Genomic DNA, 12226 nt, shown 5'->3' on the forward strand with positions numbered 1-12226 from the left:
GTCTGTTTTTCTGGTTTTTGAAAATTAGTTCTAGCTTTTATTTACATAGTATATTATTTGTTTAATACCACCTAATTATTTTTGAATATAAAATATTTTATTTATATATTGTCCTCTTTGTTAGCATTATTATTGTTATTATGTTTTAAATCATAATCCCTCCAAAGATTGTTTGAAACATATTCCTAAGTGTTTAGATTATCAGAGGTGTGTAGGTCTTAGCAGAGGGAAGGGACTACTTTTAATGGAGTTTCCTAAAAAGTTTTCATCATTTCCTTATTTAGTAACTATTTAAATGGCTTTTGCAGATCTTGGGTCCTATTTCTGTGAAAACTCTTCCCCTGTATATCTCTGATGAGATGAAAATCACACGATTTCCCTAAGAGATCTGCCTGGGGACAGACTGCAGTAATATTCAAGTCCTGTTGAATGCATTAGATGTATTGGGTCTCTGAGGCCTTGAGAGATAATAATGAATAAGAATCTTGCAGTGGTACCCCAAATCTTTATTTTAGTACATTTCCTCAGGTAATTCCAATACCTGGGAATATCAGCCAGTATATCCTTCCCACTGTCTTGAAACAGTAAAGTGTTTTACTGTAATACATAGACATTTGTGTGGCACGAATGGAGTTTAACTATTTCCTAACCATATGCAAAATGGAACTTACAAAAAAAGGTTTATTTTATAATCTAAGGCATTAAATGAAGTCCTAATGGATTCAGAGTTTTGCTTCATTGTGTTATCTATCTGGTCACAAGTATCTCTCAAGCCCTTGTCTAGCCACAGAAAGAAAAGATGGTTTCTGAACACCAGTTAATTTGCAAATAGAATACATTTTAAATTTACAAAGAGAAAAAACCTGTTTTGCTACATTTGGTGAATTTGAAATGTCTCCATTTTCCAGTTTGTTTATAAAAATGATTTTGGTTTTGTTAGCAGTGTGGCAGTATAACTCTAGGAGTGTAAGATTTGAATGACATTTGTAAGAATCACCCATTCTCTGCCAAACTCTTCATAACTCATGCTCATTTTCAGTGGTCAATTATCTCCACCTGGGAGTCCTGCAGAAGTGATGTACTTATTCTCAAGGGATAGGTGTCACTTCCATTTGATCACACTAATGGGATTCCACAGTGGCAGGCAACCCTGTTCATGTGGGCAGGGATAGCCCTGCTGATGAAATGGCCTTCAGAGGCACTCCATAAATTAAGCCACACATCAGCGCTACTGGGCCTCGCATCTCTTGTTCTCTCACGCTCATTCAACGATGCTGGGGAGCTCAGACCTAGTTCATACTTCTCAATTTCTTTATTTCCATGATGCAGAATTTGGAGGACAGGAAAATCACATAAAACACACTTGGAATTATACTAACATTTAACGATCCAAGCTTTTCTCTGTGATTTGGTGAGCATTTATGCTTATTTCATGGACTGGCATCTTTTGTGCACTCTTCCAATGTGGCATAATCAGTCCCTTGTTCTCAAGTTTGAAGCTAGAGCATCTTCTCTCAGTCCTCCTATTGTCTGCATGGTTCTGTCACTCAAAAGCTAGATTTGGAAGTAAGCAATAGGGGGCAGTGGGCACAGTGCAGAATTTATCTTTTGGTGGAGACGGTGATAGATTTGGGGACCCCATGCAATCTCAAAGCGTGAGCTGTAATTCTTGTGCTCAGTGACAGTAGCAATGATAATCTCACTGAAGCAACACCCACGTTGTGGTTGCTGGCTCAAGCTGCTGGGACTGGCTCTCCAACCTTCTTAGACATCCTCTCAGTTTCCTAATATCCTTTAATAATGTATTAAGTGTTACTTAGAACGGGTTCTTAACTCTGCAACCAGGAACTCTGAGCTCGCACATTCTCTTGCACGTGCTAGTCACATTCTGGACATTTTGATTTTCTTTGTCTTTCCCAAAACACCATCTGTCCCCACCTCGAGGCTCTTCAGTTGATGTTCTTTCTGCCCCAAACACAGATATACTCAGAGTTGGCATTTTTCATCTTTAGACTTCTGCTCTAACACTGCCCTTTCCAAGAAGCCATCCTGGCAATTCTTCTGCTACTTAGTGATCTCTACCATGTTCCTTGTTTAGTTGGTTTGTTTGTGTATCTTCATGTCTTCCTTACGATATGAGGGCAGAACCTTTTTTTGTTTTGTTTTGTTTATGAACGTATTCTCAGAATCTGAAATAAAGCCTGGCAAATGGTTAGCATTCATTTTTTATGAACGAGTGGATGAATGAATGAATGAATGAATGCATGGATTAATGAATAAATATGCCTAATATATTGTTTCACTTTAAAGAGCTTTTTAAGGACAGTATTAAGAAACATATGTTTGTATTTTGGCCTAGTAAGAGAAAGAACTGAGAAACTCAAAGGAGAATTGAGATAGAAGTGGAGAGAATATGGAGAAAAGTGAGGGTTTTTCAAAGGGAAAAATGGTGAAGCCAAGTATAAAACCAAAGTGTAGTAATCTGGGGAGGTTATCACATGTACATTGATAGCAGCCTTGTACTCAGAAACTCATGAGAAACTGCGATGGATAAAAGAAAATCTAAGAAGTCCCTGCCACTTTAGTGCTATGGAATAGTTAGTGGAAAAGAAGGAAGGTTTATGGAAAAGGAAAGGGAAAGAGGGAAACATGTGAGTGATGCAGTCCGAATATTGTTGGAAATAAATTTCCTCAAGAGTTTACATTACTCTGAGTGAAAAATCTGAAACCATTATTTGGGGATAAGTTATTCAGACACAAAAATGATTGTTTGGGATTTGTGTTCTAAAGTTCATTCCTACAAAACAGATGATGAAGCACTAATAATTTTTGAGAGAAAATTAATCTCTAAACTTTAATATGTAATAGTGAAATAATAGCTAAATTCTAATACTGGCAAACTTGCAAATTATACCTCATCAATTACTTTTCTAATTAGTAGGTAGATATCTTGAGGTACTATGATCATTTAGATTTTAATTGTCAGACAGACAGTGTCATCTATAGCTACTCCTTATGTCCCAATCAAAAAAAAAAATTATGTCAAGATAGCAACTATAGTTTTGATGATTATAGATCATGGTTAATTGGGTAATGGGCATGATTTAGTTCTATTGCTTATTCAGTCAGAACATAATTATGATCATATTATCCACTATCCCATGAGCATATGTATGTTTTCCCCTCCAAAATATCTTAGTGTATAATGTAAATAAGTACATAAAGTTTCTCTCTCAAGAGGAATTACAGATTACAGTTGAATTCACTTAAAAGATATTCAGAAATCATTACAACATGCTAAGTGGATGCATACATACATAATAAAATTTATATAGCGTGCCAATAATAACAGGGGCATCTAATGAACTTATATCAGGTACAGGGAGTTATTACCAGGGATTTATGTGCATTAACATGTTTAATCCCCATTGCTCTCTTATGAGATAGGTTCCTTATTATTCCCATGTTATACATGAGAAACATAGTTTTTAGGAAGATCAAATGACCTCATTCATTAAACAATGAATGAGTAGCAGGGTCAGGATTTTCATCCAGGATTCCTGCCACCAAGTCTGTGTCCTTAACCATAGAGCAACACTGCCTTGGTGGTGGGAATGATAGGAGTTTGGAGTTAGCCTGGATCAAATTCCAGTGCTGACTGTGACTTGAAAACTATTCTTCATCCTCTCTCAAATTTAAAAATCTTCATTTGTAATAGATAAGCAAATGATAAGTAAACAAATAAAAATCATGAAATCAATCTATGAAAATATTTATTGCAAAGGTCTGAAAGTAATGTATTGTTTGAAAGTAAGGTAATGCATAGGGGCTCCTGGGTGGCTCAGTCTATTAAGTGGCTAACTTCGGCTCATGTCATGATCTCACAGATCATGAGTTCGAGGCCCACCTCAGGCTCTGTGTTGACAGCTCAGAGCCTGGAGCCTGCTTTGGATTCCTTGTCTCCTTCTCTCTCCACCCCTCCCTGCTCACAGTCTGTCTTTCTCTGTCTCTCAAAAAAATGAGTAAATGTTAAAAAAAATTAGAAAGTAAGGTAGTGCATAAAAGTACCTCGCATGCTGATCAGGATATGCTATGTCCTTGGGTAGCAATACAACTTTTCTAACAATGTTAGAAAATTACCAAAATAAACCAGAAATTCTATTGCTATTTTCTTCATTTTGCTATTTGAATGTGAGGGGGCTGCTGTTGGGAGATCACCCCAACTCCTGGCCCCAACACACACCAAAATGGATTGTCAGACTAGTGCATGCAGTGCAAACCTGAACGGTATCCCTTCCAGAGTTGTGATTTGCTTCTGTCATTGTGTTTACTTCTTGGCTAACTTTTAAATGTAATATTTAAGAAGAAGAACCCCTCCTGCCTGGTGTACCTGCTTCTTAACATTGTTGCTGTTGTATATAATTATCTGTCACTGAAAAGCTAACAAATTGAGTTCCTCTTTCTTTTCTTCATTTTCCCCTTTGGGTACAATTTTCTTTTAATTTATTGATTTCAGGTTTCTGGATGATAGCAATAAGTTTGCAAATATAAAAGCAGACTTCTTATAGAACTATCATTTTACAGTTTTTAGAAATGCACAAAAAACCTCCAGTTGGGGATTCCTTTAGTTTAACAAATAAGATTGTGTTAAACCTCCCAGTGGTGATGTCTTCTCTCTTTGATTCATATTATTGGAAGTAATATGCAGAACTGAAAATATTTCTCCAAATCAAAATTTATAATACTTCTGGAAAAAGACGGATGTATTAGATTTGAGAACCCTGTAGTCTTGGATTATCATTCTTCCTTGTTATTATACATTAGCATGGCTTACTCCTGTTTTTAATATTCAAATGTAGATCATATAATCAAAAATACCATTAACTGACCACACCACATTACTGAAGAGACTTGAAACTGAGGTTATTTACATAAATCTAACATTAAAAAAGACTGGCCTTATATGAGTTCTAGTCTGAAATAAAGTAATGTATCTCATATCATTTCCAGTGAGATGTCTGATACTTGAATTGTCAAGAAATAGCAGCTTGTTTATACACAGGTATGGAGTCAGGGTTTCCTATATAGTGTGGAGTAAGGAGAGCCACGAGACACTTTTTGACCCTTTTCTCATGTAAACCTGTATTATTGTGATGCTCACTTCACTTTAGCACATTTCCTTAACCAACCAAGAGAAGTGTATTTGTATCAGTAAATAAGTTATTGATCTATAAATAGGATTAAATACTGTACCAGTCAACTATGGCATAGTATGTTGTCTTGTTGAGAAAACAGGATTTATTAATGCATGGTTGACAACATATACTCTCATGAAAAAGAGGAGAGTTAGAAGCAAGCGGAAATTTGTGAGTGATTTTTGATATTGTGAGAGGAGACCATAGAAACAGAAGAACAGGGAGAACACTAGGTATTGAAGAGACAATGGGGCCAAAGGCAGCAGAAGACTTGGGTTAAAAGGGAAATTCACTACATATATATCTCAGTTTCTTCCTGGACTATCTGTTCTGTTTCATACATTTAGTGTTTTATCCTTTTGCCAATATCACACTTTGAGAATACTCTAGGGTCAAATAAGTCCTGAAATTAGGTAATACAAGTCCTCTAGTGGGTATCTGTGTTGTCAATTATCTAATCATATGTTTTGTGCCCCTTTCACTGGCCTTTTGTCTTTTTACTGTTGATTTGTATTACTTCTCTATTTTTTCTGGACAGAAATTCTTGTTGGTTATACAAATTGAAAATGTCTTGGGGCACCTGGGTGGCTCAGTCAGTTAAGCATCTGACTCTGGCTTAGGTCATGCATGATCTCACAGTTTGTGGGCTTGAGCCCCACATTGGGCTCTGTGCTGACAGCTCAGAGCCTAGAGCCTGCTTCAGATTTTGTCTCTCTGTCTCTCTCTGCCCCTCCCCTGCCTGAACTCTATATCTCTCTCTCAAAAATAAATAAACATTAAAAATAAAAAGTAAAATATCTTATTCCTACTCCTTGGCTTGCCTATTCATTTTTTTTAAATAACATTTTCATGTACAGCGGATATTTTCTTTAGATAAAGTCCAATTTATCTATTTTGTTCTTTTCTGGTTGGTGCTTTATGCATCTATCTAAGAAATCTTTGCTTCCCTGAATGGCTTGAAGATATCCACCTATCATTTCTTTTAGATTATTTATAGTTTTAGCTTTGCATTTAAGCCTACTATCCATCTTGAATCAGGTATTTACTGAAAAAAAATGATAACATATGTCAACATAAAATCTTTGACAAGAATATGCACAGCAACGTTGTCATAATAACCCTACAGCAGAAACCCAATTACTATGAGGAAAAAATGGATAAGCAATCCTATTGTATTCACACAATGGGATACTACTGAGCAATAAAAAGTAAGAAATTACTGATACACTCACAACTGGGATGAATCTCACTAATGCTATATTCCACCAAAGGAACCAGACACAAAAGAATACAATTCTATGATTCCATGTATATGAAGTCCAAGAAAAAACAAAATTATTTTAAGGTAAAGAAAATCAGAAAACGGTTCACTTTGGTACCAAAGTAGTGATAGGGCAGGTTCTTACTGTCTGAGAGTGAGAAGGAAGAACTTTCTGGGATAATGGAAAACTTCTGTATCTTGTTTTGAATGGTAGTTACATGGTGTATACAATTGTCAGAACCTATCAAAATAATGCCTGAAATTTGTAAATTTTATTGTATCTACCTTATATATCAATATTTAAAAAAAAATAGAGGGGGCACCTGGGTGGCTTAGTCAGTTAAGTGTCTGACTTTGGCTCAAATCATGATCTCATGATTCATGGGTTCGAGTCCTGTGTGAGCTCTGTGCTGAGAGAGCTGTGGGCCTAGCCTGCTCTTAATTCTGTGTCTCCCTCTCTTTCCCCTTCCCCTCCTCACGCATTGTCTCTGTCTCTCAAAAATAAATAAACATTAAGAAAATTTAAAAATTAAAAAAAAAATAATAAAAATAGAGTTAGAAGGACATTAAAAGGGATAATGGAATTTTTTCAGAGACAGATATGATGTGAACAGTCATTTCATAAATAATATGCCTCTTGGAGTTGAACTGTCTACAAACTGTGGCTGTGTCCAGTGGTCATAGCAACCTATATATAATAATGGGAGCAGCATTACCCTGACTTGAAGTAATATACAAGCAGCCATTTAACAACAGCCATTATTTTTTGCTTACTTACTTTGTTTTAAGCACTTCACAGATATTACTTCAATTAATTGATCATTAGAGGCCACAGTAATTTTTATTATCAACTGAGTATGCAGCTTTTCTTTGCCCCTTGCTAATGAGGTCAATATTGTGAGCCTGTGACTTTAAAATGGAGAAAATTCATCAAAGGCCAATGTGTGTATGAAGAGATGGTAAAGAAGAAAAATATCTCTAAACTAGGAAAGTGTTAATGTCAATTGTTTTAATGCCCAGGGCTAGCTCTAGGCAAATGTTTTAATAGGGAAGTTTATCTTCAGTATCTCAGGAGCCTTTCTTCAAATAAAATCACATCACTTTCACTGCTGTCTCAAACACTCCATTTCAACTCATGGGGCTTACCTACAACTTCTTTTTGTGTCCAATACATATTTGGTATGTTTCTATGCACATTGCTTGTACTGAATCATGTATTCCTCACAGTAAGCTTGTTTGGTAAGTACATTTATACTATTTACCTCCAAAACATATGGATTTAAATTGCATCTTATTACACTCTCATTTCTTCAAAAGTGCACTCTGCGTCACCTCACAGAAATACAAGGTGATACTCAGACATTGACCACCTAGTAGAGGAGGTGATTTTATCCATCAAATCCATTTAGTACAAATTATTCATAGGCAGCCATTTTCTCTAACTATTGATTCAACAAGTACTTACTAAGCACTGACTCTCTACTGGGAACACTTATTGACCCTGAGCGTTTAGATACTATAGAAGGGCACTTGTGGAAGATAGTCTCAAATTCTCAAATTTCAGACATTTCGGGAGGGGTAATATTCTCTAATGCTGGGATCGCTGCCCTCCTGGAAATAACTCAGTGTTGTCACCTTAAAAATTGATGCTGCCAATCCTATGTTGCACTAATTAGAGTTCCAAGCCATGAAGACTGCAAAACAGAGACATGTAGGGCTTAGAACTGGGTGTGAAGTACAGATATCAAAGCACTTTCTACAGGCTATGACCGCCACCACTGTAGCCTTTACCTCATTAAGATGGATGTAGTGCTGTCCGTTCAGACCTGAAAAATGTCTGAAAATTCCAGTGACAGTGATTTATCTTATGGTTGGACTGTCATCCATCATGAGGGGTCTGATGTAGAGATGGTGAATTCTGAACATGGTACAACCAGTGACAGCTGTGAGCTCGCTCCAGAATGTACATCTTTAGAGCAAGAGAAGCTACAAGTATTGCAATCAGAGGAGGGAAAGAGTAGCTAAAATGGCACAGTGTTAATGGAAGAAGAAACTGCTGATCCAGCTTTGGAGGAAACAAAGTCAGCACTTGAGAGAGAAGAAGAAAAGTCATCTGAAGACAATGTCTCTTTTGGAGCTGTCCGTGATGATTCTGATATTGTTAACCGTAAGCCACCTAAGTTAGAAGAAATTGGAAATTAAGAAGCTATAATTGTTGGAGAGGCACAGAGTCCAGAAGACTTTAACATGGGCTCTTTTTCTAGCAGCCAGGATACATCCTGTAATCCAGAAACTTTGTTTTCATCACAGGCTAGTGATGACGAATCAAATAGTATTGAAATCAGTCATCAGTCTAGTCCTGACTTTAGATGATGGCATGCTAGGAAGAAGAGTGTTCTTAGTTCAGAATCTGAGGAGCAGCTACTTGCCAAACAAGAAACCAAACCCTCTAAGGAATTGTGTAAATGGCAGTTCAACAGTGGTCTCAATAAGTGTGTTATACTTGATTCGTGATTGCAATCGGCATGGGATTTGGATATTTCTATGGCATACTTCAGCTTCAGAAACATCAACAGTCAGAAAGACACATGAAGATGAACTGAATGATATGAAGGATTATATTTCCCAATAGGAAACAGGAACAAGAATCTTTTATAGATTATAAGTCAATGAAGGAAAACCTTGCAAGATGTTGGGCCCTTACTGAAGGAAGGATGTCTTTTGACACTCAGAAAAAGAACCCTGATACATAAAATCAACATTTAAGAATATCTCTGTAGAAGGAAGAAAAAGCCTTATCTTCCTTAAAGGAAGAGTTAAGGAAACTAAGAGAACAGATTAGTATATTGGAAGATAAAGGGACAGGGACTGAATTGGTTACGGAAAATCAGAAACTTAAGCAGAATCTGGAAAAAAGAACTAAACACACACAGCTTTCTTAACCAAAGGGAGACTCTTTTCACAGAAGCAAAGATGCTAAGGAGGGAAATGGAGAGAGAACAACTAATAACCATGGCTTTAAAGGCGGAACATCAGCAGTGAAACTCTAGTGAGTCATATAGCAACTCAGACTCTCCCAATGTATTGAGTGAAAAAAAGGAAATAGAAATCTTGTGGGAAGGACTCACCAAATTGGAGCAGAAGCTAAACTTTGAACAACAACATCCTGATTTGTGGGAAAGACTCTATATTGAGGCAAAAGATTGAAATGTAAAACAAGAAACTGATGGAAAAAAGAAAGAGGGCAGGGGAAACAACAGGGCTAAAAATAAGTCAAAGGAAACATTTTGGGTTTGGTGAAGGAAAAATTTGATGCTATGAAGAATTCTACCAAGGATTTTGTGAGGCATCATAAAGAAGAAATTGAACAGGCTAAGGCAGCTGTGAAAGAAAATCTGAAAAAAATCTCAGGTTCAGTTAAATCCACTTTTAGGCATTTCAAAGATACCACCAAGAATATCCTTGATGAAAAGGACAATAAAAGATTTGGTGCCACAAAAGCAGCAGCTAAAAAGCCAACAAAGGTCTTTTTTTAAAATAATTTTTAAAAATTTTTATTCATTTTTGAATGAAGAGGGGGAGAAAGAGTGAGAGTGAAGAGAGAGAGATAGAGAGAGAGAATGAGCAGGAGAGGGGCAGAGAGAGAGGAAGACACAGAAACCAAAGCAGGCTCCAGGCTCTGAATTATCAGCACAGAGCTCGACGTGGGATTCAAACCCAGGAACCATGAGATCATGATCTGAGCCCAAGTCGATGCTTAATCAACTGAGCCACCCAGGTACGCCCAACAACAGTCTTTAGTGAATGTTTACACTCACAGTATAGGCACGTACATAAAACAAGAATAATAGAGGTAAAGAGAGTGAAGGAAAGAAAAGCCAATTCACTCTGAAGAATTTAGAAAAAAAATACAAATTCACAGAAATGCAGTGCTGAGCATGACTAATGAAAATTATGATTTTTTTCAGAAAACTTGTTCCGGTGTATTGAATGTGTTCAACAGGAATCCATTAATTTTTTAATATGAAAGTATTGAATCCTGTAAGGATAGATGAACTTATTTAATTAAAAAATATTTAGTAGAAAAACTGGATGGTTTTCATCATTAGGAAGAATGATCCATTTATCAATAAGTTTTCCTAAATGGTATCTTTATATATGATCAGAGGCTCTTCACTGACTTTGCTAATGATGTTAAAGATTATCTTAAAGACATGAAGTGATATCAGATAATGGTGGAGTTTTGGAAAAGTGGATGGGTATATATATATATATATATATATATATATATATATATATATATAGACACTTCTTTGGTCACACTCTTTCCCCTACTCTTTTCCGCAGTCAACCAGATAAAAAACAATGAATGGTAAATATTGAAAACTCCAGGCATTGAAAACAAAAGCAGAAGCACCCTTAGCCACAATCTTCTAAAAGAGAATGTAAAAGACATAAATATGGTTGTGGTAATGGAAGACACATGGCAGATCTTGAAATAGAATTGGGGCAGTTACCTTTTGACCCTAAATATTGATCATCATGGTTAACTTAAATTAGAAAATAGTAACAGAAACATGGATGCTGTCCACAATGTTTGGCGTTGAAACTAAAATGAAATTATCAAGATAATGTCTATCATTCCTAAGTATCAGTTTGATGACTCTACATTATTACTCAGAAGCATCAAGCAAAAGCTTACTAACTTGCATTTTCCTGTAGTTGAGCTTTGCTGATTTTTTTTTTTTTTTTGCACTGTAAATGTTCAACTGTAGTTTTAAGGAAGTCAGGCATGCAACAGATTTTGTACACGCAGTGAATCTTCCTTTTAGTGTATGAGCTTAAAGTGAGCTCAAATCATATGACAAAGTGTAATTAACACTGATATTTGTGTCACATTTTCAGTAGAGCTTGAAAAGAGTACATTGTGATGGAATTTCATTTTTAACATTTTATAATCTTACACTTGCTTCTTGTCTTTTTTTTTTTTTTTTTTTTTTTTTTTTTGCCTTCAAGAGCCCCATTGACTTGTGATGAATTTGCTGCCTTCTTATGAGTTTGCTGACTTGTTCTCTTGTGAAATTTCTTGGACATCTGAATATTGTAGAAGAAACAATAAAACTCACCATGAGGAAATCTAAAGGTCTTTATTTAAAATCTGGCATTTGTATTAAAATATGATTTTATATTAAAATATGATTTTATACTTTGTGATATGTTTTATACATTTCCTCAGTAGTGATATTTGGTAAAGCAGTTCACTGTTTTGTTTTGTTTGGGGTTTTTTTTTGTTTGTTTGTTTTGTTTTTTTGCTAGTTCCATGAATCTTGCCCAGTGTTTACAGGCTTATTTATGCAGCATCTGAATATTTCTACCCGGCAATGTCTATTTCTAGGAAAGATTTAAACACAGTTCAGAATTTCATCTTCTGGAACATCTGAGTTTCCCTTTTAATTTCTATTCATAGACATATATGTGACTTCCAGTTTGACCTTCTGGCAAATGAGTGTGGAAGAACAGAGAAGTTCTCTCATAGCTGCTTGAAATTAGGAAAGCTCTTATTTCCTAGAAGTAAATAAATGTTTGAGTAAATAAAGTCTACATTTTTCTGGAGGGGGGAATACTTTCTACATCATTCTTATGTTTATTTCTTATGGCTGCTGTAACAAACTACGACAAATTTGTTTGCTTAAAACGGAAACAAATTTACTATCTTACAGTTCTGGAGTGCCAAAGTGTGAAATGGGTTTCCCTAGGTTAGAATCAAGGT

The 12226-nt window shown here is 35.9% G+C and overlaps 1 pseudogene; it reads left to right on the forward strand.

Annotated features, from left to right (window-relative positions):
* Window positions 1-8279: 8279 nt before the first annotated feature.
* LOC122216944 lies at window positions 8280-10993 on the forward strand (annotated as a pseudogene).
* Window positions 10994-12226: the final 1233 nt, after the last annotated feature.

This window comes from Panthera leo, chromosome B1 (genome assembly GCF_018350215.1).
Source record: "Panthera leo isolate Ple1 chromosome B1, P.leo_Ple1_pat1.1, whole genome shotgun sequence".
Classification (NCBI taxonomy): domain Eukaryota; kingdom Metazoa; phylum Chordata; class Mammalia; order Carnivora; family Felidae; genus Panthera; species Panthera leo.